Source organism: Vipera berus, assembly GCF_964194415.1.
Source record: "Vipera berus genome assembly, chromosome: 7".
NCBI classification, from domain to species: Eukaryota; Metazoa; Chordata; class Lepidosauria; order Squamata; family Viperidae; genus Vipera; species Vipera berus.
This window is the reverse complement of record NC_138209.1, coordinates 19,348,349-19,354,348: the sequence shown is the minus strand read 5'-3', so window position 1 is coordinate 19,354,348 and position 6,000 is coordinate 19,348,349.

Below are 6,000 nucleotides of genomic sequence, written 5' to 3'. Positions count from 1 at the left end.
TGTATTATAACTTTCTCATAGGACATGTCCATTCCAAAAGGTAATGGAAAACATTTTGAATTTGAAATGTTTAAAGGGAGAAACCTCTACGATCTTACCAAAATTGTTCAGAACTGGAAATGACCGTTTCAAGCATGAAACCTCCTGCCTAAGCAAATTTCTTTTAGCTTAAAATATTTTGAATTAGAAATGTTTTACCCACTTCTCGTACCCCCAGTTAAACATTAATCTCAGAGGCTCTATCTGGCAAATAGAGTTTAATTACTAATAGGCCCTAACTAATGAAAAGCTACAATCTTTGTACCATAGAAATTTTACAGCTGGAAGGTGAAGCTTTTTGAAGTAATAAAATAGGTGCCAATTATATCTGTATAGTGTTGAAATACTATAGGTAGTCCTCGAGATATGACAGAAGGTGAAACGTCTCACCTAATGACCCCCCCACCCCTGCTGTCCCCAATGACTCATTAAATGAACGTGTGGGTCGTTAAGTGGAGTGTTGGGTGGGGGAAGCCATTGTAGGCCTAGCACAGGGCCAGTCCTACCTGCCGTGGCCCTCCAAAGGCTCCCCTCACTTCCAAGACGCCCCATGCTCCACTATGTCCCAACAGGCCTTTCCCCATTCCCACTGGGTACTCCCAGACCTTAGGTCTGACCTGCCCCCCCCCCGGGGCCAAATACTTTTCTCCTTTTGAAGTACTACGAGGCCTTCCAGAGTACCGAAATGACTACCTCCTTTGCATGACCACATGGCACGGTTGTGAAAGCTTTTGTCATTTTCTCTAGTTGCGAAAGCTTTTGTCAATTTCTCCAGTTGTGAAAGCTTTTGTCATTTTCTCCTACCACAAAAGTGGCAGCCACATTTAGGTCGCCACTGCAGTGTCCGGGGACACACTGCTTTGTTTTGCTGCCTTAAAAAAAAAAGCTTCTGCAGCACTATGCAGACCTGGCTAAGGCAGCAAAATGAAGCAGTTTTTCTGGCAGCTGCCATTTTGTCCCTGGCCACAATTTGGATCATTGCCACACAACCTGGGTACACACAGCCTGTCTTCCTTTCGCAATGTGAGCCTTGGAGAGCTTCAGAAGATAAGTGTGGGGCACGTGGAATAGACCCAAGCACTGCAGGGTTCCAGCAGGGTGGGATGGGAGACATGGAAGGGTGCTGCAGGGACCCTGTGGTGGGTTGTCAAGGAAAATGATTGCAGGGCTGCTATTACTACAGTTACATTTGCATTGGGAGCACCATAGCCCAGGGCTGCTGCAACCATTGTAACTTTGGCATGGGGTCATATATAGCTTTTGGAATGGGGGTGGGTCTGTAGTAACTTGGAACATTTGTTAAATGAACGCTCTTTTAACTGGCTCAGTAATTGGATCTTTACAGTATTTTATTTATGCCTTTTAGGTTTTGTGGCTTTTATTTGTTTACGATTGTAAGCCACCCAGAGCTACCCTGTGGTAAGATGGGTGGCCAATAAAATTTACAAACAAATAAATGGCCTGTCGTATCTTGAGGACTACCTGTATTTTGTAGCTTTCTTTTCAAATTTATATTAACTCTCACAAGGAAAAAACAAGTACATATAAGCATGTTTGCAACAGGGAATTTTCTGACCAAGCCCCACAATAAAACATGATATATTGGTGAATTTGGGTTATAGTCTGCTTTCTCAATTGAAATAAGCTGGTCTCAAAACGATACACTGTAAAATAGCGAGCGATGGAGAAATCAACAAACTGGAATAAAGGCAGCAGTCATTGCCATTAAACCAGGGGTATTCAACCTTGGCATCTTTTAAGACTTGTGGACTTCATTTCCCAGAATTTCCCAGCTAGCATGGCTGGCTGAGGAATTCTGGGAGTTTGACACCCCTGCACTAAATAGATGTACAGTACTCATGTTTTCAGGTGCCCCTTTTCTTCTTCGAAAGGATGAAGGGGTTTTTAAAGAGCAAGAGAATTCAATATCAAATGACAGCAGTTTTCAGATGCTTATTAAGAGTGGGGAGAAGGAATTTAGAGGAGTTTCCAGCAACCAGCACCATGCAAATATTTGGGAACAGAAAATGCTTGAATGCAGCAACTCTTCAGCGTAAGCTTTGCCAAGTTTTAGTATGTGTCAGTTTGGATGTAAATGCTTAATGTTGAATGTTAATGGTTAAATGTTAAGAAGTTAAAGTTTGTAGCTGCTGTTCATGTCTTCTCTCCACATTTTTTCTAATTGTACTAAATAGTACTATAGTTTTTGACAAGAAGAGTCAAAAGAACCCCTTCAAATGATAGCAGTACACACGTCAAGCAAGTTTGTGCTTCATGCCCAGCTAACAAATTGCACATATGTTATGGATTATGTTTTAAAGAATGTGTGTATCAATGTGTTTGCTTGATGCTAGATCTCCCTACGTATCACATCATGACATTTGTATAGTAGTGGCTTAATCCTGTGTTACAGAAACAACTTTGGGGAGTGGCTTTGCTAGAAAATTCTGTAATTTTTTTTCCTGAAAGATTGTTGACTATTTTGATTTTTATTATTGGTCTAAGCTTTTTCTAAAGAAATGGCAGTGTCTAGAAACTCTCTTGTGTTGCCAAATCCACCTTGGTTGAAATGTGCTAACTCCTGTCCTAACTACTGGTCTGAATCTCTGGAAATCCATTTGCTTTGTCATTATTTTCGAGCCAATTCCTGTTTCTTTAAATTAGGTAGTCTTTATATAGTCCAGTGGTGTGTACATCTCTGAAATGTAAATAATAGCACAACTGTGGAATCATTCCTATACAGGTTTGCACATATTAATATGTATTTTGAGAAAATTGAAAAATCCCATCCATTTAAATAATAATAGAGTTGGAAGGGACCTTGGAGGTCATCTAGTCCAACCCCGTTCAAGCAGGAAACGCTATAACATTTCAGGCAAATGGTTGTCCAGTCTCTTCTTAAAAACCTCCAGTCTTGAAGCATTCACAGCTTCTGGAGGCAGGTTGTTCCACTGATTAATTGTTCTAACTGTCAGGAAATTTCCCCTTACTTCTAGGTTGCTTCTCTCTTTTGGTTAGTTTCCATTAGTTGCTTCTTGTCCTGCCTTCAGGTATTCTCCAAAGCACCTGAAGGCATAAAATACGTATCTATTTGTTGAAACTTAAAAGTGCTTTAATAGCCTGCCATCTAGTGTTTGCTGGGCATTTCTGCAATTTAATAAATTAAGATTTTTTTTAAAAAAATTCTTACTTTAATTCAGTACCTTTGAATATTTACATTTTACTTTTTTTTGCAATGAATATAACTAAACTGGTACAAATACAGTGGTTTCTGTTCTTAATCAATAACCCAGAAAAAAAAATGTTCACGTCACCATTATAAAAAAAAAAAGGATGTGAATGAGGGTATTCAGGGCATATTGTCTTCAATTGCTTGCTTAGTGATACACTTGAGAAAATATATTGGATGGCTGAATAAGCCTGCTGTCTTTGTTCTGAACTGATTACATATCCATGTATCCTATTCCCATACTTTAGTTTTTTTTACTGTGGCTGCTTTCCTGAGAAACAGAATGGCAACTTAAAACATGCCAAAGTGGTGTTTTTACCTTCTTTCTGCCCCCTTCAGTAATCTTGTCCAGCAAGGAGAAATTCAGCTTTGAAATAATGGAGGCCTAAAATTTTATATCTGCCTAGCCACAAGCTCGTCTTGGGCTACATGATATTTTGCTGGAGTTGCTTATTGTGCCTTTTATCTTTCCCATTGATGATACAACTTAGTTCTGTAAGACCCCCAAAGTCTCTCAAGTCTTACGTTGTGGATGTAGATTTCTCTTGATAATATGCTGTTTCAGTTTCTTCACTGGTTCACTGTCAACTATTGATGCTTGTAGGCGCGTTATAATTCTCTCTTAGTCTTTTAAAGTGAAGTGTCTTTATGTTTTCACATTTCTGCCTTGGCTTATTTTGGCACATAACCCTTGCATGTGCATTTTATGGCTGAGAAAGTCACAGGGAAGGCAACTTGCTTGATTCATGAAGACAGGTAGAAAACATCACACCATCTTTTCAAAACACAGGGCAAATGCATTTTAAGGCAGACTGACCTTTATTCCACAATCCTGCCCACTTCTTTTAAACACGAATGAACTTTTTAATGGACTTACTCTGTCGAAATTGTTCCCTCCATTTTCATTCGGAAGACTAATTCCTGAACCTGACACAATCTAAAGGAAGAATGAGGTGTTATTATACCTGAAAAGAAGGATTGGGAGCAAAACAGCCCATTTTAATATGTTTATTCCCAATGGTGTTGTATTAAATTAAGATGACATATGAACATCTGTAACTGGATTGTAGGCCTCAGGTTCTGTCTCCTGAACATTGCAGGGGAAAAAATTAGGCCCTCTACAGACATTTAATCCAGTTTGAAGATGCTGTTCCTATATTCCTGTGCTTTTTTTCAACACTGTAAGCTACATCATGGATGAGAACACATGGAATTTTCAGTATGGGTATACACTGTTTTTGCCCTTACTCATGTATAACTGTTTTCTTCTTTGATGCCTGTTAATTGCGTATCTCGCAGAAAGAGGAGATGCACCCTTAAGTATTGTACAGGATATTCCAGATTCACCTTGTCAGAATGGAAATGTTAATGTAGCTATTTGTGCAGTGATAGAGCAAAAAATGCAGAAAGACCTGCCTAGGGAACATAATTTAAACCTCAAAATCAGTCCTATGAAATCAATTTAGATAAAAATAGAAAACAGCCTTCCCCAGCAAGTCTTTAAACTCTCAGGATTCCTTTCCAACATTCCCAGAGGTATCCCAATTGGAAACTTAATTCAGCATGTAAATGACCATAAAAGTTAGAACTGCCATGCATAGCAGAAGTCTACCTGCAACAAGTATTTACGTTTTATTTTCTGAAGATTGGGGATGACTTAAGTCAGGTTTAGGGATGCTGCATTAACTTCCAACCTTTTCTTTTCTAAAGCATTGCATGTCACAATGAAGGCAATGACTGTAGTTACCACTGTGGTTCTCCCTACTCTTTTGACTATATTTGAATGTACTTTACCTGTGTGGAAAGTCTTGTGCATTGCTGAATTGATTGTAAATGCCAATTACACTTACTGATAATGGAAAGTATTGTTACAAGGAAAGTGCATGCCTGTACAGCTTGACTGAGATTGTGTCATCTCACTCCCACATGCTCCTATTTCATCTCTAAGTGAATATATTTACCTAATTTATCATTTCTTTCACAGTAGAATATGCTATATAGTAGCCATCAGCTTTCAGTGGACAAAATTGAACTTTTACATGAAATTAACACTACTATTTTGTGTTAATTTTTAAGGTATTGAAACAGATTCATCATGCTCTGTCTTTTTTTTAATAGAAGCAAATTTTCAGAATGTTTTAATACATTTATGAACATAGTTTTACTAGTTGTGCAGTATTCTGTATTTTACTTGAAATAAATCATTTTATATGCAATTTGTTAGTATGATTAGTTTTACAAATAAAATGGAGTGACACTTTGGCTCTGTTCCTTGTTCTCATGTATATAAGTTTCACTTAAACATTTCACTGGATGTGTGAGAAAATAAACAGATGCTGAGATGGAATGTGATAAAATACTGCATTTGTGATTTATGAATCTCTGATGGGCATCCTCCTTTGTAAATAATAGCTCCTTGTAAAGAAAAAGTCATATAATTTAGATCCAAGAATCTTTGTTTTCATTTGCAATACATATAAATTATATTCCATTAGATCTCTGGATCAGAACTCCCAGAAATCTTTTGTTAGTTGTTTTGTTGCCTGAGACCTACCAAAACTGAAGTTCAAACAATTTGGCAGATGTTAGATCACCTGCTTTTTGAGATACTAGATGTATAAATAGGCAAAAGAAAATATGTCTGTTGAAAACTTGGAAACCAGATAAATTGAAGAACTGGGTTACTGTTGATGCAGAATTAAGGCACTTTAGGAAAATACAATTGTTCATGA